Below are 23,069 nucleotides of genomic sequence, written 5' to 3' on the forward strand. Positions count from 1 at the left end.
GGTGTGAGGTATTCAGAATAGACTGAAAATGAGTGTAAATTATGGTTTTTGAGGTTAATAATACTTTGGGATCAAAATGACCCCCAAATTCTATGATTTAAGCTGTTTTTTAGTGTTTTTGGAAAAAAACACCCGAATCCAAAACACACCAGAATCCGACAAAAATAATTCGGTGAGGTTTTGCCAAAACGCGTTCGAACCCAAAACACGGCCGCGGAACCGAACCCAAAACCAAAACACAAAACCCGAAAAATTTCAGGCGCTCATCTCTAAATAACACCAGCTCTGACCAGCGTTATCCATGTTACACCGGAGGTCAGCCTAGTGATAATAACACCAGCTCTGACCAGTGTTATCCATGCTAAACCGGAGGTCAGCCTAGTGATAATAACGCCAGCTCTGACCAGTGTTATCCATGTTACACCGGAGGTCAGCCTAGTGATAATAACACCAGCTCTGACCAGTGTTATCCATGCTAAACCGGAGGTCAGCCTAGTGATAATAACGCCATCTCTGACCAGCGTTATCCATGTTACCCTGGAGGTCAGCCTAGTGATAATAACGCCAGCTCTCTACAGCGTTATCCATGTTACACCGGAGGTCAGCCTAGTGATAATAACACCAGCTCTGACCAGCGTTATCCATGCTAAACCGGAGGTCAGCCTAGTGATAATAACACCAGCTCTGACCAGCGTTATCCATGCTAAACCTGATGTCAGCCTAGTGATAATAACGCCAGCTCTGACCAACTTTATCCATGCTAAACCGGAGGTCAGCCTAGTGATAATAACACCAGCTCTGACCAGCGTTATCTGTGCTAAACCGGAGGTCAGCCTAGTGATAATAACGCCAGCTCTGACCAGCATTATCCATGCTAAACCGGAGGTCAGCCTAGTGATAATAACGCCAGCTCTGACCAGCGTTATCCATGCTACACCGGAGGTCAGCCTAGTGATAATAACACCAGCTCTGACCAGCGTTATCCATGTTACACCGGAAGTCAGCCTAGTGATAATAACACCAGCTCTGAACAGCGTTATCCATGCTACACCGGAGGTCAGCCTAGTGATAATAACGCCAGCTCTGACCAGCGTTATCCATGCTACACCGGAGGTCAGCCTAGTGATAATAACACCAGCTCTGACCAGCGTTATCCATGTTACACCGGAGGTCAGCCTAGTGATAATAACACCAGCTCTGACCTGCATTATCCATGCTAAACCGTAGGTCAGCCTAGTGATAATAACACCAGCTCTGACCAGCGTTATCCATGCTAAACCGGAGGTCAGCCTAGTGATAATAACACCAGCTCTGACCAGCATTATCCATGCTACACCGGAGGTCAGCCTAGTGATAATAACGCCAGCTCTCTACAGCGTTATCCATGCTAAACCGGAGGTCAGCCTAGTGATAATAACACCAGCTCTGACCAGCATTATCCATGCTAAACCGGAGGTCAGCCTAGTGATAATAACGCCAGCTCTGACCAGCGTTATCCATGCTACACCGGAGGTCAGCCTAGTGATAATAACGCCAGCTCTGACCAGCGTTATCCATGTTACACCGGAGGTCAGCCTAGTGATAATAACACCAGCTCTGACCAGCGTTATCCATGCTAAACCTGATGTCAGCCTAGTGATAATAACACCAGCTCTGACCAGCGTTATCCATGTTACACCGGAGGTCAGCCTAGTGATAATAACACCAGCTCTCTACAGCGTTATCCATGTTACACCGGAGGTCAGCCTAGTGATAATAACGCCAGCTCTGACCAGCGTTATCCATGTTACACCGGAGGTCAGCCTAGTGATAATAACACCAGCTCTGATCAGCGTTATCCATGCTAAACCGGAGGTCAGCCTAGTGATAATAACACCAGCTCTCTACAGCGTTATCCATGTTACACCGGAGGTCAGCCTAGTGATAATAACACCAGCTCTGACCAGCGTTATACATGTTACACCGGAGGTCAGCCTAGTGATAATAACACCAGCTCTGACCAGTGTTATCCATGCTAAACCGGAGGTCAGCCTAGTGATAATAACACCAGCTCTGACCAGCGTTATACATGTTACACTGGAGGTCAGCCTAGTGATAATAACGCCAGCTCTGACCAGCGTTATCCATGTTACACCGGAGGTCAGCCTAGTGATAATAACACCAGCTCTGACCAGCGTTATCCATGTTACACCGGAGGTCAGCCTAGTGATAATAACACCAGCTCTGACCAGCGTTATACATGTTACACCGGAGGTCAGCCTAGTGATAATAACACCAGCTCTGACCAGCGTTATCCATGCTAAACTGGAGGTCAGCCTAGTGATAATAACACCAGCTCTGACCAGCGTTATCCATGTTACACCGGAGGTCAGCCTAGTGATAATAACACCAGCTCTGACCAGCGTTATCCATGCTACAACGGAGGTCAGCCTAGTGATAATAACGCCAGCTCTGACCAGCGTTATCCATGCTAAACCGGTGGTCAGCCTAGTGATAATAACACCAGCTCTGACCAGCGTTATCCATGCTAAACCGGAGGTCAGCCTAGTGATAATAACGCCAGCTCTGACCAGCATTATCCATGTTACACCGGAGGTCAGCCTAGTGATAATAACACCAGCTCTGACCAGCGTTATCCATGCTAAACCGGAGGTCAGCCTAGTGATAATAACGCCAGCTCTGACCAGCGTTATCCATGCTAAACCGGAGGTCAGCCTAGTGATAATAACGCCAGCTCTGACCAGCGTTATCCATGCTAAACCGGAGGTCAGCCTAGTGATAATAACACCAGCTCTGACCAGCGTTATCCATGTTACACCGGAGGTCAGCCTAGTGATAATAACGCCAGCTCTGACCAGCGTTATCCATGCTACACCGGAGGTCAGCCTAGTGATAATAACGCCAGCTCTGACCAGCGTTATCCATGTTACACCGGAGGTCAGCCTAGTGATAATAACACCAGCTCTGACCAGCGTTATCCATGCTAAACCGGTGGTCAGCCTAGTGATAATAACGCCAGCTCTCTACAGCGTTATCCATGTTACACCGGAGGTCAGGCTTGTGATAATAACGCCAGCTCTGACCAACGTTATCCATGCTAAACCGGTGGTCAGCCTAGTGATAATAACACCAGCTCTGACCAGCGTTATCCATGCTAAACCGGAGGTCAGGCTAGTGATAATAACGCCAGCTCTGACCAACGTTATCCATGCTAAACCGGTGGTCAACCTAGTGATAATAACACCAGCTCTGACCAGCGTTATCCATGCTAAACTGGAGGTCAGCCTAGTGATAATAACACCAGCTCTGACCAACGTTATCCATGTTACACCGGAGGTCAGCCTAGTGATAATAACACCAGCTCTGACCAACGTTATCCATGTTACACCGGAGGTCAGCCTAGTGATAATAACACCAGCTCTGATCAGTGTTATCCATGCTAAACCGGAGGTCAGCCTAGTGATAATAACGCCAGCTCTGACCAGCGTTATCCATGCTACACCGGAGGTCAGCGTAGTGATAATAACACCAGCTCTGACCAGCGTTATCCATGTTACACCGGAGGTCAGCCTAGTGATAATAACACCAGCTCTGACCAGCATTATCCATGTTACACCGGAGGTCAGCCTAGTGATAATAACACCAGCTCTGTCCAGCGTTATCCATGTTACACCGGAGGTCAGCCTAGTGATAATAACACCAGCTCTGACCAGCGTTATCCATGTTACACCGGAGGTCAGCCTAGTGATAATAACGCCAGCTCTGACCAGCGTTATCCATGCTAAACCGGAGGTCAGCCTAGTGATAATAACACCAGCTCTGACCAGCGTTATCCATGCTAAACCGGAGGTCAGCCTAGTGATTATAACGCCAGCTCTGACCAGCGTTATCCATGCTAAACCGGAGGTCAGCCTAGTGATAATAACACCAGCTCTGACCAGCGTTATCCATGCTAAACCGGAGGTCAGCCTAGTGATAATAACGCCAGCTCTGACCAGCGTTATCCATGCTACACCGGAGGTCAGCCTAGGGATAATAACGCCAGTTCTGACCAGCGTTATCCATGCTAAACCGGAGGTCAGCCTAGTGATAATAACACCAGCTCTGACCAGCGTTATCCATGCTACACCGGAGGTCAGCCTAGTGATAATAACACCAGCTCTGACCAGCGTTATCCATGCTAATCCGGAGGTCAGCCTAGTGATAATAACACCAGCTCTGACCAGAGTTATCCATGCTAAACCGGAGGTCAGCCTAGTGATTATAATGCCAGCTCTGACCAGCGTTATCCATGCTACACCGGAGGTCAGCCTAGTGATAATAACACCAGCTCTGACCAGCGTTATCTGTGCTAAACCGGAGGTCAGCCTAGTGATAATAACACCAGCTCTGACCAGCGTTATCCGTGCTAAAACGGTGGTCAGCCTAGTGATAATAACACCAGCTCTGACCAGCGTTATCCATGCTAAACCGGAGGTCAGCCTAGTGATAATAACACCAGCTCTGTCCAGCGTTATCCATGCTAAACCGGAGGTCAGCCTAGTGATAATAACACCAGCTCTCTACAGCGTTATCCATGTTACACCGGAGGTCAGCCTAGTGATAATAACGCCAGCTCTGACCAGCGTTATCCATGCTACACCGGAGGTCAGCCTAGTGATAATAACGCCAGCTCTGACCAGCGTTGTCCATGTTACAGCGGAGGTCAGCCTAGTGATAATAACGCCAGCTCTGACCAGCGTTGTCCATGTTAAACCGGAGGTCAGCCTAGTGATAATAACGCCAGCTCTGACCAGCGTTATCCATGCTAAACCGGAGGTCAGCCTAGTGATAATAACACCAGCTCTGACCAGCGTTATCCATGCTACACCGGAGGTCAGCCTAGTGATAATAACACCAGCTCTGACCAGCGTTATCCATGCTACACCGGATGTCAGCCTAGTGATAATAACACCAGCTCAGACCAGCATTATCCATGCTAAACCGGAGGTCAGCCTAGTGATTATAACGCCAGCTCTGACCAGCATTATCCATGCTAAACCGGAGGTCAGCCTAGTGATTATAACGCCAGCTCTGACCAGCGTTATCCATGCTACACCGGAGGTCAGCCTAGTGATAACAACGCCAGCTCTGACCAGCGTTATCCATGCTAAACCGGAGGTCAGCCTAGTGATTATAACGCCAGCTCTGACCAGCATTATCCATGCTAAACCGGAGGTCAGCCTAGTGATAATAACACCAGCTCTGACCAGCGTTATCCATGCTAAACCGGAGGTCAGCCTAGTGATAATAACACCAGCTCTGACCAGCGTTATCCATGCTAAACCGGAGGTCAGCCTAGTGATAATAACGCCAGCTCTGACCAGCGTTATCCATGTTACACCGGAGGTCAGCCTAGTAATAATAACGCCAGCTCTGACCAGCGTTATCCATGCTAAACCGGAGGTCAGGCTAGTGATAATAACGCCAGCTCTGACCAACGTTATCCATGCTAAACCGGAGGTCAGCCTAGTGATAATAACGCCAGCTCTGACCAGCGTTATCCATGCTAAACCGGAGGTCAGCCTAGTGATAATAATGCCAGCTCTGACCAGCGTTATCCATGCTACACCGGAGGTCAGCCTAGTGATAATAACACCAGCTCTGACCAACGTTATCCATGCTAAACCGGAGGTCAGCCTAGTGATAATAACGCCAGCTCTGACCAGCGTTGTCCATGTTAAACCGGAGGTCAGCCTACTGATAATAACGCCAGCTCTGACCAGCGTTATCCATGCTAAACCGGAGGTCAGCCTAGTGATAATAACGCCAGCTCTGACTAGCGTTATCCATGCTACACCGGAGGTCAGCCTAGTGATAATAACACCAGCTCTGACCAGCGTTATCCATGTTACACCGGAGGTCAGCCTAGTGATAATAACGCCAGCTCTGACCAGCGTTATCCATGCTACACCGGAGGTCAGCCTAGTGATAATAACACCAGCTCTGACCAGCTTTATCCATGCTAAACCGGAGGTCAGCCTAGTGATAATAATGCCAGCTCTGACCAGCGTTATCCATGCTAAACCGGAGGTCAGCCTAGTGATAATAACACCAGTTCTGACCAGCGTTATCCATGTTACACCGGAGGTCAGCCTAGTGATAATAACACCAGCTCTGACTAGCATTATCCATGCTACACCGGAGGTCAGCCTAGTGATAATAACACCAGCTCTGACCAACGTTATCCATGCTAAACCGGAGGTCAGCCTAGTGATAATAACGCCAGCTCTGACCAGCGTTATCTGTGCTAAACCGGAGGTCAGCCTAGTGATAATAACACCAGCTCTGACCAGCGTTACCCATGCTAAACCGGAGGTCAGCCTAGTGATAATAACGCCAGCTCTGACCAGCGTTATCCATGTTACACCGGAGGTCAGCCTAGTGATAATAACACCAGCTCTGACCAGCGTTATCCATGCTAAACCGGAGGTCAGCCTAGTTATAATAACACCAGCTCTGACCAGCGTTATTCATGTTACACAGGAGGTCAGCCTAGTGATAATAACACCAGCTCTGACCAGCGTTATCCATGCTAAACCGGATGTCAGCCTAGTGATAATAACGCCAGCTCTGACCAGCGTTATCCATGCTAAACCGGAGGTCAGCCTAGTGATAATAACGCCAGCTCTGACCAGCGTTATCCATGCTAAACCGGAGGTCAGCCTAGTGATAATAACGCCAGCTCTGACCAGCGTTATCCATGCTAAACCGGAGGTCAGCCTAGTGATAATAACACCAGCTCTGACCAACGTTATCCATGCTACACCGGAGGTCAGCCTAGTGATAATAACACCAGCTCTGACCAGCGTTATCCATGCTACACCGGAGGTCAGCCTAGTGATAATAACACCAGCTCTGACCAGCGTTATCCATGCTAAACCGGAGGTCAGCCTAGTGATAATAACGCCAGCTCTGACCAGCGTTATCCATGTTACACCGGAGGTCAGCCTAGTGATAATAACACCAGCTCTCTACAGCGTTATCCATGTTACACCGGAGGTCAGCCTAGTGATAATAACGCCAGCTCTGACCAGCGTTATCCATGTTACACCGGAGGTCAGCCTAGTGATAATAACACCAGCTCTCTACAGCGCTATCCAAGCTAAACCGGAGGTCAGCCTAGTGATAATAACACCAGCTCTGACCAACGTTATCCATGCTAAACCGGAGGTCAGCCTAGTGATAATAACACCAGCTCTGACCAGCGTTATCCATGCTACACCGGAGGTCAGCCTAGTGATAATAACACCAGCTCTGACCAGCGTTATCCATGCTACACCGGAGGTCAGCCTAATGATTATAACACCAGCTCTGACCAGTGTTATCCATGCTAAACTGGAGGTCAGCCTAGTGATAATAACACCAGCTCTGACCAGCGTTATCCATGTTACACCGGAGGTCAGCCTAGTGATAATAACACCAGCTCTGACCAGCGTTATCCATGTTACACCGGAGGTCAGCCTAGTGATAATAACGCCAGCTCTGACCAGCGTTATCCATGCTAAACCGGAGGTCAGCCTAGTGATAATAACACCAGCTCTGACCAGTGTTATCCATGCTAAACTGGAGGTCAGCCTAGTGATAATAACACCAGCTCTGACCAGCGTTATCCATGTTACACCGGAGGTCAGCCTAGTGATAATAACACCAGCTCTGACCAGCGTTATCCATGTTACACCGGATGTCAGCCTAGTGATAATAACACCAGCTCTGACCAGCATTATCCATGCTAAACCGGAGGTCAGCCTAGTGATTATAACGCCAGCTCTGACCAGCGTTATCCATGCTAAACCGGAGGTCAGCCTAGTGATAATAACACCAGCTCTGACCAGCATTATCCATGCTAAACCGGAGGTCAGCCTAGTGATTATAACGCCAGCTCTGACCAGCATTATCCATGCTAAACCGGAGGTCAGCCTAGTGATTATAACGCCAGCTCTGACCAGCGTTATCCATGCTAAACCGGATGTCAGCCTAGTGATAATAACACCAGCTCTGACCAGTGTTATCCATGCTAAACCGGAGGTCAGCCTAGTGATTATAACACCAGCTCTGACCAGCGTTATCCATGCTAAACCGGAGGTCAGCCTAGTGATAATAACACCAGCTCTGACCAACGTTATCCATGCTAAACCGGAGGTCAGCCTAGTGATAATAACACCAGCTCTGACCAGCGTCATCCATGCTATACCGGAGATCAGCCTAGTGATAATAACACCAGCTCTGACCAGCGTTATCCATGCTAAACCGGAGGTCAGCCTAGTGATAATAACACCAGCTCTGACCAGCGTTATCCATGCTAAACCGGAGGTCAGCCTAGTGATAATAACACCAGCTCTGACCAGCGTTATCCATGCTACAGCGGAGGTCATCCTAGTGATAATAACGCCAGCTCTGACCATCATTATCCATGCTAAACCGGAGGTCAGCCTAGTGATAATAACACCAGCTCTGACCAGCATTATCCATGCTATACCGGAGGTCAGCCTAGTGATAATAACACCAGCTCTGACCAGCGTTATCCATGCTACAGCGGAGGTCATCCTAGTGATAATAACACCAGCTCTGACCATCATTATCCATGCTAAACCGGAGGTCAGCCTAGTGATAATAACACCAGCTCTGACCAGCATTATCCATGCTACACCGGAGGTCAGCCTAGTGATAATAACACCAGCTCTGACCAGCGTTATCCATGCTAAACCGGAGGTCAGCCTAGTAATAATAACACCAGCTCTGACCAGCGTTATCCATGCAAAACCGGAGGTCAGCCTAGAAATAATAACGCCAGCTCTGACCAGCGTTATCCATGCTAAACCGGAGGTCAGCCTAGTGATAATAACACCAGCTCTGACCAGCATTATCCATGCTACACCGGAGGTCAGCCTAGTGATAATAACACCAGCTCTGACCAGCATTATCCATGCTAAACCGGAGGTCAGCCTAGTGATAATCACGCCAGCTCTGACCAGCGTTATCCATGCTAAACCGGAGGTCAGCCTAGTGATAATAACACCAGCTCTGACCAGCGTTATCCATGCAAAACCGGAGGTCAGCCTAGTAATAATAACGCCAGCTCTGACCAGTGTAATCCATGCTAAACCGGAGGTCAGCCTAGTGATAATAACACCAGCTCTGTCCAGCGTTATCCATGCTAAACCGGAGGTCAGCCTAGTGATTATAACACCAGGTCTGACCAGCCTTATCCATGCTAAACCGGAGGTCAGCCTAGTGATAATAACACCAGCTCTGACCAGCGTTATCCATGTTACACCGGAGGTCAGCCTAGTGATAATAAAACCAGCTCTGACCAGCGTTATCCATGTTACACCGGAGGTCACGCTAGTGATAATAACACCAGCTCTGACCAGTGTTATCCATGCTACACCGGAGGTCAGCCTAGTGATAATAACACCAGCTCTGACCAGCGTTATCCATGCTACACCGGAGGTCAGCCTAGTGATAATAACGCCATCTCTGTCCAGCGTTATCCATTCTACACCGGAGGTCAGCCTAGTGATAATAACACCAGCTCTGACCAGCGTTATCCATGCTACACCGGAGGTCAGCCTAGTGATAATAACACCATCTCTGACCAGCATTATCCATGTTACACCGGAGGTCAGCCTAGTGATAATAACACCAGCTCTGACCAGTGTTATCCATGTTACACCGGAGGTCACGCTAGTGATAATAACACCAGCTCTCACCAGCGTTATCCATGCTACACCGGAGGTCAGCCTAGTGATAATAACACCAGCTCTGACCAGCGTTATCCATGTTACACCGGAGGTCAGCCTAGTGATAATAACACCAGCTCTGACCAGCGTTATCCATGTTACAGCGGAGGTCAGTCTAGTGATAATAACACCAGCTCTGACAAGCGTTATCCATGTTACACCGGAGGTCAGCCTAGTGATAATAACACCAGCTCTGACCAGCGTTATCCATGCCAAACCGGAGGTCAGCCTAGTGATAATAACGCCAGCTCTGACCAGCGTTATCCATGTTACACCGGAGGTCAGTCTAGTGATAATAACACCAGCTCTGACAAGCGTTATCCATGTTACACCGGAGGTCAGCCTAGTGATAATAACACCAGCTCTGACCAGCGTTATCCATGCTACACCGGAGGTCAGCCTAGTGATAATAACACCAGCTCTGACCAGCGTTATCCATGTTACACCGGAGGTCAGCCTAGTGATAATAACACCAGCTGTGACCAGCGTTATCCATGCTACACCGGAGGTCAGCCTAGTGATAATAACACCAGCTGTGACAAGCATTATCCATGTTACACCGGAGGTCAGCCTAGTGATAATAACACCAGCTCTGACAAGCGTTATCCATGTTACACCGGAGGTCAGCCTAGTGATAATAACACCAGCTCTGACCAGCGTTATCCATGCTACACCGGAGGTCAGCCTAGTGATAATAACGCCAGCTCTGACCAGCGTTATCCATGCTAAACCGGAGGTCAGCCTAGTGATAATAACACCAGCTCTGACCAACGTTATCCATGCTATACCGGAGGTCAGCCTAGTGATAATAACACCAGCTCTGACCAGCGTTATCCATGCTACACCGGAGGTCAGCCTAGTGATAATAACACCAGCTCTGACCAGCGTTATCCATGCTACACCGGAGGTCAGCCTAGTGATAATAAAACCAGCTCTGACCAGCGTTATCCATGGTACACCAGAGGTCAGCCTAGTGATAATAACACCAGCTCTGACCAGCGTTATCCATGCTACACCGGAGGTCAGCCTAGTGATAATAAAACCAGCTCTGACCAGCGTTATCCATGCTACACCGGAGGTCAGCCTAGTGATAATAACACCAGCTCTGACCAGCGTTATCCATGCCAAACCGGAGGTCAGCCTAGTGATAATAACACCAGCTCTGACCAGCGTTATCCATGTTACACCGGAGGTCAGCCTAGTGATAATAACGCCATCTCTGACCAGCGTTATCCATGTTACACCGGAGGTCAGCCTAGTGATAATAACACCAGCTCTGACCAGCGTTATCCATGTTACACCGGAGGTCAGCCTAGTGATAATAACGCCATCTCTGTCCAGCGTTATCCATGCCAAACCGGATGTCAGCCTAGTGATAATAACACCAGCTCTGACCAGAATTATCCATGTTACACCGGAGGTCAGCCTAGTGATAATAACACCAGCTCTGACCAGCGTTATCCATGTTACACCGGAGGTCAGCCTAGTGATAATAACGCCATCTCTGACCAGCGTTATCCATGTTACACCGGAGGTCAGCCTAGTGATAATAACACCAGCTCTGACCAGCGTTATCCATGTTACACCGGAGGTCAGCCTAGTGATAATAACGCCATCTCTGACCAGCGTTATCCATGTTACACCGGAGGTCAGCCTAGTGATAATAACACCAGCTCTGACCAGCGTTATCCATGTTACACCGGAGGTCAGCCTAGTGATAATAACACCAGCTCTGACCAGCGTTATCCATGTTACACCGGAGGTCAGCCTAGTGATAATAACACCAGCTCTGACCAGCGTTATCCATGCTAAACCGGAGGTCAGCCTAGTGATAATAACGCCAGCTCTGACCAGCGTTATCCATGTTACACCGGAGATCAGCCTAGTGATAATAACACCAGCTCTGACCAGCGTTATCCATGCTACACCGGAGGTCAGCCTAGTGATAATAACGCCATCTCTGACCAGCGTTATCCATGTTACCCCGGAGGTCAGCCTAGTGATAATAACGCCATCTCTGACCAGCGTTATCCATGTTACACCGGAGGTCAGCCTAGTGATAATAACGCCAGCTCTGACCAGCGTTATCCATGCTACACCGGAGGTCAGCCTAGTGATAATAACACCAGCTCTGACCAGCGTTATCCATGCTACACCGGAGGTCAGCCTAGTGATAATAACGCCAGCTCTGACCAGCGTTATCCATGTTACACAGGAGGTCAGCCTAGTGATAATAACACCAGCTCTGACCAGCGTTATCCATGCTACACCGGAGGTCAGCCTAGTGATAATAACACCAGCTCTGACCAGCGTTATCCATGTTACACCGGAGGTCAGCCTAGTGATAATAACACCAGCTCTGACCAACGTTATCCATGCTACACCGGAGGTCAGCCTAGTGATAATAACACCAGCTCTGACCAGCGTTATCCATGCTAAACCGGAGGTCAGCCTAGTGATAATAACACCAGCTCTGACCAGCGTTATCCATGCTAAACCGGAGGTCAGCCTAGTGATAATAACACCAGCTCTGACCAACGTTATCCATGCTATACCGGAGGTCAGCCTAGTGATAATAACACCAGCTCTGACCAGCGTTATCCATGCTAAACCGGAGGTCAGCCTAGTGATAATAACACCAGCTCTGACCAGCGTTATCTGCTAAACCGGAGGTCAGCCTAGTGATAATAACACCAGCTCTGACCATCATTATCCATGCTAAACCGGAGGTCAGCCTAGTGATAATAACACCAGCTCTGACCAGCGTTATCTGCTAAACCGGAGGTCAGCCTAGTGATAATAACACCAGCTCTGACCAGCGTTATCCATGCTAAACCGGAGGTCAGCCTAGTGATTATAACACCAGCTGTGACCAGTGTTATCCATGCTAAACCCTGTCTGCAGCTGCGCTGTCCTGCTTCCCTCCCTCCTCCTTCTCCCCCTTCTTCTCCTCCCCTCTCCTCCTCCTCCTCAGTCTTCTCCTCTGTGTTTACCTAATTACTGACAGCAGCAGCAGGAAGTCGGAAGAGGAATTCTCCGTGCACACTTACATGGTGATGAATCTAGTTTTTCTTTTTATATAAATATTTTTATTTACCTGCTTTTATTGCCTGTCATTATTCCTGTACTCTATTGCAGTAACTAATTTATATGTATATAAGTAACAGCATGATCCGAGCTGCTCCCATACCCTCCCAGTGCAGAGCATACAGTGTCAGCGCGGGGCGGGCACATCGCAGTGTGTGCCGCCGCGGCTCTTTCATCTGCTGCGTTCTGTGAAGCGGCGCATGCGCAGTAAGATGAAGTCTATTGAAAATGCGAATAGACTTCATGTTACTGCAGGGAACTGGATTCGCCGGGACAGGATATTAACGCAAGCCCTGTCCCAGCGTGCGCATAATAATACATTTATGTGATAATTCTAATTATCACATTGCGAATTTAAACATTATTATCACTTAATAAATGCAGTTAAATCGCGGATTTTTATAAATATGCCCTTTAGTATGTTTGTAAATGTGTATTATTATTATTATTAGTATTATTATCCTTTATTTATATGGCGCCACAAGGGTTCCGCAGCGCCCAATTACAGAGTACATATGCACATAATCAAAACAGGAAAACAGTGACTTACAGTTGAAGACAATATAGGACAAGTACAGGGTAACTAAGCATAACTACACCAGTAAATGACAGAGATAAGTTCCAGGTGGCCAAAAAATGCGTGATTTGGGCAGTTGAGGATTATTAAAGAAAGAAAAGTATAAGCACATGAGGGAAGAGGGCCCTGCTCGTGAGAGCTTACATTCTAAAGGGGAGGGGTAGACAGACAGGGGTGAGACAGATGGGGTACATAGAGAGTGTAGAACAGAGGGTTAGGATGAGATTTGGCTGGGTTTGGTGAATTTGTATGAACAAACTAAGAAATATTAATAATTGTTTTATGTGTATGTATAGAGAGAGAGAGATAGGATATGGTAGGTAGATAGATACAGTAGATAGATACATAGATAAATTATAGATATGCGATAGATAGATAGATAGATAGATAGATAGATAGATAGATAGATAGATAGATAGATAGATAGATAGATAGATATGAGAGATATATGGATGATAGATATTAGATAGATAGATAAACTGATTGATAGATAGATAGATAGATATGATATAGAACGATAGATAGATAGATAGATAGATAGATAGATAGATAGATAGATAGATAGATAGATAGATAGATAGATAGATATGAGATAGATAGATATGAGATAAAGATAGATAGATAGATAGATAGATAGATAGATAGATAGATAGATAGATATGAGATACATAGATAGATAGATATATAGATAGATATGAGAGATAGATAGATTGATATGAGATAGATGATAGATAGATAGATAGATAGATAGATAGATAGATAGATAGAAAGATAGATGATAGATATTATATAGATAGATAAACTGATTGATAGATAGATAGATAGATAGATAGATAGATAGATAGATAGATGATAGATATGAGATAGATAGATAGATAGATAGATAGATAGATAGATAGATAGATAGATAGATAGATAGATAGATAGATAGATAGGGGTATATTTACTAAGATTCGTATTTTCCCGTTTGAGGTCAAAGTTCAATCACGAATGACATCGAAAGTGTAAATATGCAACTTTTTGAATTTATTACGACTAATTTACTAAGCTGCCGTATTCTGCATTTTTGGTTTTACCGATGTCGATGTCATTCGTTTTTTTAGGCAGTATTTGACGTGAGTGACTTGTAAAACACTGCCGACTTTAATACAATGAATCTCGGCCGGATCTGAGAGATCCGTGCTGGGCTTCATTGTGCAAAAAAAAAAAAACAATGTTAAATTTAAAAAAAAAAATGCGTGGGGTCCCCCCTCCTAAGGCAAACCAGCCTCGGGCTCTTTGAGCCGGTCCTGGTTGCAAAAATATGGGGGGGAAAATGATAGAGGTTCCCCCATATTTCAACAACCAGCACCAGGCTCTGCGCCTGGTCCTGGTTCCAAAAATACGGGGGACAAAAAGCATAGGGGTCCCCCGTATTTCTGAAACCAGCACCGGGCTCCACTAGCCAGATACATAATGCCACAGCCGGGGGACACTTTTATATAGCTCCCGGCGGCCCTGGCATTACATAACCAACTAGTCACCCCTGGCCGGGGTACCCTGGAGGAGTGGGGACCCCTTCAATCAAGGGGTCCCCCCCCTCCAGCCACCCAAGGACCAGGGGTGAAGCCCGAGGCTGTCCCCCCCATCCATGGGCTGCGGATGGGAGGCTGATAGCCGTTGTGTAAAAAAATTAATATTGTTTTTAGTAGCAGTACTACAAGTCCCAGCAAGCCTCCCCCGCAAGCTGGTACTTGGAGAACCACAAGTACCAGCATGCGGAGGAAAACCGGGCCCGCTGGTACCTGTAGTACTACTACTAAAAAAATACCCCAATAAAAACATAAGACACACACCTTGAAAGTATAACTTTAATACATACATACACACCTCCATATACACATACTTACCTTATGTTCACACGAGGGTCGGTCCTCTTCTCCATGTAGAATCCATGGTGTACCTGTGGAAAAAATTATACTCACAAAATCCAGGGTAGAAGGCTCTTCTTCTTGTAATCCATTTGTAATCCAGGTATTTGTCAAAATAAAAAAACGGACACCCGACCTCGCACTGAAAGGGGCCCCATGTTTTCACATGGGACCCCTTTCCCCGAATGCCAGAAACCCCCTCTGACTTCTGTCTAAGTGGGTTCCATCAGCCAATCAGGGAGCGCCACGTTGTGGCACCCTCCTGATCGGCTGTGTGCTCCTGTACTGTATGACAGGCGGCACATGGCAGTGTTACAATGTAGCGCCTATGCGCTCCATTGTAACCAATGGTGGGAACTTTGTGGTCAGCGGGTGACCGAAAGTAACCTCACCGCTGACCACAAAGTTCCCACCATTGGTTACAATGGAGCGCATAGGCGCTACATTGTAACACTGCCGTGTGCCGCCTGTCAGACAGTACAGGAGCACACAGCCAAAAAACACTAAAAAACAGCTTAAATCATAGAATTTGGGGGTCATTTTGATCCCAAAGTATTATTAACCTCAAAAACCATAATTTACACTCATTTTCAGTCTATTCTGAATACCTCACACCTCACAATATTATTTTTAGTCCTAAAATTTGCACCGAGGTCGCTGTGTGAGTAAGATAAGCGACCCTAGTGGCCGACACAAACACCGGGCCCATCTAGGAGTGGCACTGCAGTGTCACGCAGGATGTCCCTTCCAAAAAACCCTCCCCAAACAGCACATGACGCAAAGAAAAAAAGAGGCGCAATGAGGTAGCTGTGTGAGTAAGATTAGCGACCCTAGTGGCCGACACAAACACCGGGCCCATCTAGGAGTGGCACTGCAGTGTCACGCAGGATGTCCCTTCCAAAAAACCCTCCCCAAACAGCACATGACGCAAAGAAAAAAAGAGGCGCAATGAGGTAGCTGTGTGAGTAAGATTAGCGACCCTAGTGGCCGACACAAACACCGGGCCCATCTAGGAGTGGCACTGCAGTGTCACGCAGGATGTCCCTTCCAAAAAACCCTCCCCAAACAGCACATGACGCAAAGAAAAAAAGAGGCGCAATGAGGTAGCTGTGTGAGTAAGATAAGCGACCCTAGTGGCCGACACAAACACCGGGCCCATCTAGGAGTGGCACTGCAGTGTCACGCAGGATGTCCCTTCCAAAAAACCCTCCCCAAACAGCACATGACGCAAAGAAAAAAAGAGGCGCAATGAGGTAGCTGTGTGAGTAAGATTAGCGACCCTAGTGGCCGACACAAACACCGGGCCCATCTAGGAGTGGCACTGCAGTGTCACGCAGGATGTCCCTTCCAAAAAACCCTCCCCAAACAGCACATGACGCAAAGAAAAAAAGAGGCGCAATGAGGTAGCTGACTGTGTGAGTAAGATTAGCGACCCTAGTGGCCGACACAAACACCGGGCCCATCTAGGAGTGGCACTGCAGTGTCACGCAGGATGTCCCTTCCAAAAAACCCTCCCCAATCAGCACATGATGCAAAGAAAAAGAAAAGAAAAAAGAGGTGCAAGATGGAATTGTCCTTGGGCCCTCCCACCCACCCTTATGTTGTATAAACAAAACAGGACATGCACACTTTAACCAACCCATCATTTCAGTGACAGGGTCTGCCACACGACTGTGACTGATATGACGGGTTGGTTTGGACCCCCCCCAAAAAAGAAGCAATTAATCTCTCCTTGCACAAACTGGCTCTACAGAGGCAAGATGTCCACCTCATCATCACCCTCCGATATATCACCGTGTACATCCCCCTCCTCACAGATTATCAATTCGTCCCCACTGGAATCCACCATCTCAGCTCCCTGTGTACTTTGTGGAGGCAATTGCTGCTGGTCAATGTCTCCGCGGAGGAATTGATTATAATTCATTTTAATGAACATCATCTTCTCCACATTTTCTGGATGTAACCTCGTACGCCGATTGCTGACAAGGTGAGCGGCGGCACTAAACACTCTTTCGGAGTACACACTTGTGGGAGGGCAACTTAGGTAGAATAAAGCCAGTTTGTGCAAGGGCCTCCAAATTGCCTCTTTTTCCTGCCAGTATAAGTACGGACTGTGTGACGTGCCTACTTGGATGCGGTCACTCATATAATCCTCCACCATTCTATCAATGTTGAGAGAATCATATGCAGTGACAGTAGACGACATGTCCGTAATCGTTGTCAGGTCCTTCAGTCCGGACCAGATGTCAGCATCAGCAGTCGCTCCAGACTGCCCTGCATCACCGCCAGCGGGTGGGCTCGGAATTCTGAGCCTTTTCCTCGCACCCCCAGTTGCGGGAGAATGTGAAGGAGGAGATGTTGACAGGTCGCGTTCCGCTTGACTTGACAATTTTGTCACCAGCAGGTCTTTCAACCCCAGCAGACTTGTGTCTGCCGGAAAGAGAGATCCAAGGTAGGCTTTAAATCTAGGATCGAGCACGGTGGCCAAAATGTAGTGCTCTGATTTCAACAGATTGACCACCCGTGAATCCTTGTTAAGCGAATTAAGGGCTCCATCCACAAGTCCCACATGCCTAGCGGAATCGCTCCGTGTTAGCTCCTCCTTCAATGTCTCCAGCTTCTTCTGCAAAAGCCTGATGAGGGGAATGACCTGACTCAGGCTGGCAGTGTCTGAACTGACTTCACGTGTGGCAAGTTCAAAGGGCAGCAGAACCTTGCACAACGTTGAAATCATTCTCCACTGCGCTTGAGACAGGTGCATTCCACCTACTATATCGTGCTCAATTGTATAGGCTTGAATGGCCTTTTGCTGCTCCTCCAACCTCTGAAGCATATAGAGGGTTGAATTCCACCTCGTTACCACTTCTTGCTTCAGATGATGGCAGGGCAGGTTCAGTAGTTTTTGGTGGTGCTCCAGTCTTCTGTACGTGGTGCCTGTACGCCGAAAGTGTCCCGCAATTCTTCTGGCCACCGACAGCATCTCTTGCACGCCCCTGTCGTTTTTTAAAAAATTCTGCACCACCAAATTCAAGGTATGTGCAAAACATGGGACGTGCTGGAATTTGCCCAGATTTAATGCACACACAATATTGCTGGCGTTGTCCGATGCCACAAATCCACAGGAGAGTCCAATTGGGGTAAGCCATTCCGCGATGATCTTCCTCAGTTGCCGTAAGAGGTTTTCAGCTGTGTGCGTATTCTGGAAAGCGGTGATACAAAGCGTAGCCTGCCTAGGAAAGAGTTGGCGTTTGCGAGATGCTGCTACTGGTGCCGCCGCTGCTGTTCTTGCGGCGGGAGTCCATACATCTACCCAGTGGGCTGTCACAGTCATATAGTCCTGACCCTGCCCTGCTCCACTTGTCCACATGTCCGTGGTTAAGTGGACATTGGGTACAACTGCATTTTTTAGGACACTGGTGAGTCTTTTTCTGACGTCCGTGTACATTCTCGGTATCGCCTGCCTAGAGAAGTGGAACCTAGATGGTATTTGGTAACGGGGGCACACTGCCTCAATAAATTGTCTAGTTCCCTGTGAACTAACGGCGGATACCGGACGCACGTCTAACACCAACATAGTTGTCAAGGCCTCAGTTATCCGCTTTGCAGCAGGATGACTGCTGTGATATTTCATCTTCCTCGCAAAGGACTGTTGAACAGTCAATTGCTTACTGGAAGTAGTACAAGTGGGCTTACGACTTCCCCTCTGGGATGACCATCGACTCCCAGCAGCAACAACAGCAGCGCCAGCAGCAGTAGGCGTTACACGCAAGGATGCATCGGAGGAATCCCAGGCAGGAGAGGAATCGTCAGAATTGCCAGTGACATGGCCTGCAGGACTATTGGCATTCCTGGGGAAGGAGGAAATTGACACTGAGGGAGTTGGTGGGGTGGTTTGCGTGAGCTTGGTTACAAGAGGAAGGGATTTACTGGTCAGTGGACTGCTTCCGCTGTCGGACAAAGTTTTTGAACTTGTCACTGACTTATTATGAATGCGCTGCAGGTGACGTATAAGGGAGGATGTTCCGAGGTGGTTAACATCCTTACCCCTACTTATTACAGCTTGACAAAGGGAACACACGGCTTGACAAATGTTGTCCGCATTTCTGGTGAAATACTTCCACACCGAAGAGCTGATTTTTTTGGTATTTTCACCTGGCATGTCAACGGCCATATTCCTCCCACGGACAACAGGTGTCTCCCCGGGTGCCTGACTTAAACAAACCACCTCACCATCAGAATCCTCCTGGTCAATTTCCTCCCCAGCGCCAGCAACACCCATATCCTCCTCATCCTGGTGTACTTCAACACTGACATCTTCAATCTGACTATCAGGAACTGGACTGCGGGTGCTCCTTCCAGCACTTGCAGGGGGCGTGCAAATGGTGGAAGGCGCATGCTCTTCACGTCCAGTGTTGGGAAGGTCAGGCATCGCAACCGACACAATTGGACTCTCCTTGTGGATTTGGGATTTCGAAGAATGCACAGTTCTTTGCTGTGCTGCTTTTGCCAGCTTGAGTCTTTTCATTTTTCTAGCGAGAGGCTGAGTGCTTCCATCCTCATGTGAAGCTGAACCACTAGCCATGAACATAGGCCAGGGCCTCAGCCGTTCCTTGCCACTCCGTGTCGTAAATGGCATATTGGCAAGTTTACGCTTCTCCTCCGACAATTTTATTTTAGGTTTTGGAGTCCTTTTTTTTCTGATATTTGGTGTTTTGGATTTGACATGCTCTGTACTATGACATTGGGCATCGGCCTTGGCAGACGACGTTGCTGGCATTTCATCGTCTCGGCCATGACTAGTGTAAGCAGCTTCAGCACGAGGTGGAAGTGGATCTTGATCTTTCCCTAATTTTGGAACCTCAACATTTTTGTTCTCCATATTTTAATAGGCACAACTAAAAGGCACCTCAGGTAAACAATGGAGATGGATACTAGTATACAATTATGGACTGCCTGCCGAGTGCAGACACAGAGGTAGCCACAGCCGTGAACTACCGTACTGTACTGTGTCTGCTGCTAATATAGACTGGTTGATAAAGAGATGTCTATGTAACTATGTATGTATAAAGAAGAAAGAAAAAAAAACCACGGTTAGGTGGTATACAATTATGGACGGACTGCCTGCCGAGTGCAGACACAGAGGTAGCCACAGCCGTGAACTACCGTACTGTACTGTGTCTGCTGCTAATATAGACTGGTTGATAAAGAGATGTCTATGTAACTATGTATGTATAAAGAAGAAAGAAAAAAAAACCACGGTTAGGTGGTATACAATTATGGACGGACTGCCTGCCGAGTGCAGACACAGAGGTAGCCACAGCCGTGAACTACCGTACTGTACTGTGTCTGCTGCTAATATAGACTGGTTGATAAAGAGATGTCTATGTAACTATGTATGTATAAAGAAGAAAGAAAAAAAACCACGGTTAGGTGGTATACAATTATGGACGGACTGCCTGCCGAGTGCAGACACAGAGGTAGCTACAGCCGTGAACTACCGTACTGTACTGTGTCTGCTGCTAATATAGACTGGTTGATAAAGAGATGTCTATGTAACTATGTATGTATAAAGAAGAAAGAAAAAAAAACCACGGTTAGGTGGTATACAATTATGGACGGACTGCCTGCCGAGTGCAGACGCAGAGGTAGCCACAGCCGTGAACTACCGTACTGTACTGTGTCTGCTGCTAATATAGACTGGTTGATAAAGAGATGTCGTAGTAGTATGTATGTATAAAGAAGAAAAAAAAACCACGGTTAGGTGGTATACAATTATGGACGGACTGCCTGCCGAGTGCAGACACAGAGGTAGCCACAGCCGTGAACTACCGTACTGTGTCTGCTGCGACTGGATGATAAATGATATAAAAAATATATATATATCACTACTGCAGCCGGACAGGTATATATTATATATTATATAATGACTGACCTGCTGGACACTTTCTGTCAGCAGAATGAGTTTTATTTTTATAGAATAAAAAAAAAAACAACACACAAGTGAAGTCACACGACGAGTGTTTAACTTTTTCAGGCAATCACAATATAAGTATACTACTAACTATACTGGTGGTCAGTGTGGTCAGGTCACTGGTCAGTCACACTGGCAGTGGCACTCCTGCAGCAAAAGTGTGCACTGTTTAATTTTAATATAATATTATGTACTCCTGGCTCCTGCTATAACCTATAACTGGCACTGCAGTGCTCCCCAGTTTCCCCCACAATTATAAGCTGTGTGAGCTGAGCAGTCAGACAGATATATAATATATATAGATGATGCAGCACACTGGGCTGAGCCTGAGCAGTGCACACAGATATGGTATGTGACTGAGTCACTGTGTGTATCGCTTTTTTCAGGCAGAGAACGGATATATTAAATAAACTGCACTGTCTGGTGGTCACTCACTAGTAAACTCTCTGCACTCTCTACACTTCTACAGTACTCCTCCTAGTCCTAAGCTCCAGTAAATCTCTCTCTCTTATAATCTAAATGGAGAGGACGCCAGCCACGTCCTCTCCCTATCAATCTCAATGCACGTGTGAAAATGGCGGCGACGCGCGGCTCCTTATATAGAATCCGAGTCTCGCGATAGAATCCGAGCCTCGCGAGAATCCGACAGCGTCATGATGACGTTCGGGCGCGCTCGGGTTAACCGAGCAAGGCGGGAAGATCCGAGTCGCTCGGATCCGTGTAAAAAAAGCTGAAGTTCGGGCGGGTTCGGATTCCGAGGAACCGAACCCGCTCATCTCTAGTAGTACTACAGGTACCAGCGGGCCCGGTTTTCCTCCGCATGCTGGTACTTGTGGTTCTCCAAGTACCAGCTTGCGGGGGAGGCTTGCTGGGACTTGTAGTACTGCTACTAAAAACAATATTCATTTTTTTACACAATGGCTATCAGCCTCCCATCCGCAGCCCTTGGATGGGGGGGACAGCCTCGGGCTTCACCCCAGGTCCTTGGGTGGCTGGAGGGGGGGGACCCCTTGATTGAAGGGGTCCCCACTCCTCCAGGGTACCCCGGCCAGGGGTGACTAGTTGGTTATGTAATGCCAGGGCCGCCGGGAGCTATATAAAAGTGTCCCCCGGCTGTGGCATTATGTATCTGGCTAGTGGAGCCCGGTGCTGGTTTCAGAAATACGGGGGACCCCTACGCTTTTTGTCCCCCGTATTTTTGGCACGGAGCCCGGTACTGGTTGTTTAAATATGGGGGAACCTCTATCATTTCCCCCCCCCATATTTTTGCAACCAGGACCGGCTCAAAGAGCCCGAGGCTGGTTTTGCTTAGAAGGGGTGACCCCACGCAATTTTTTTTCAAAAAATGAACACTTTCCCATCCCCTTCCCACTGATAAACATGCACGGATCTCATGGATCCCTGCATGCGTTTCCAAACACGGGATAAAAAAGCAGGTCTGTTTTTTTTTAGCACTTTTTTACGAATTGTATTTCTGCACGGCAGTGTTTGGCTATTGTCGGCAGTGTTTGTGATTTGCACTTTTTAGTAAATTCCCGATTTCTACCAAATTGCAGGCGTATTTGACCGATGGTGTATTGATTCGTGATTTTTTTCCTAGGACTTCCAAAATATTACGAATGCCCTCATCACTGCCGAGATTTTTGCTTTGTAAATAACCGAAATGACACTTTGAAGAAAAAACGGCATCTCGGTCAAAATCGGGACCTTAGTAAATATACCCCATAGATAGATAGAGACAT

At 47.6% G+C, this 23,069-nt stretch overlaps 1 protein-coding gene across 1 annotated transcript in view; it reads left to right on the forward strand.

The window, feature by feature from the left end:
* Nucleotides 1–12,775: 12,775 nt before the first annotated feature.
* LOC134935826 (E3 ubiquitin-protein ligase TRIM69-like) overlaps nucleotides 12,776–23,069 on the forward strand; it is a 46,819-nt gene continuing 36,525 nt past the window's right edge. The window contains exon 1 of the mRNA XM_063930641.1: nucleotides 12,776–12,835. The gene's annotated coding sequence lies outside the window, so the exon portion shown is untranslated. The remainder of the gene's footprint in view (nucleotides 12,836–23,069) is intronic.

The sequence above is a fragment of the Pseudophryne corroboree genome, chromosome 6 (genome assembly GCF_028390025.1).
Source record: "Pseudophryne corroboree isolate aPseCor3 chromosome 6, aPseCor3.hap2, whole genome shotgun sequence".
Lineage (NCBI taxonomy): Eukaryota > Metazoa > Chordata > Amphibia > Anura > Myobatrachidae > Pseudophryne > Pseudophryne corroboree.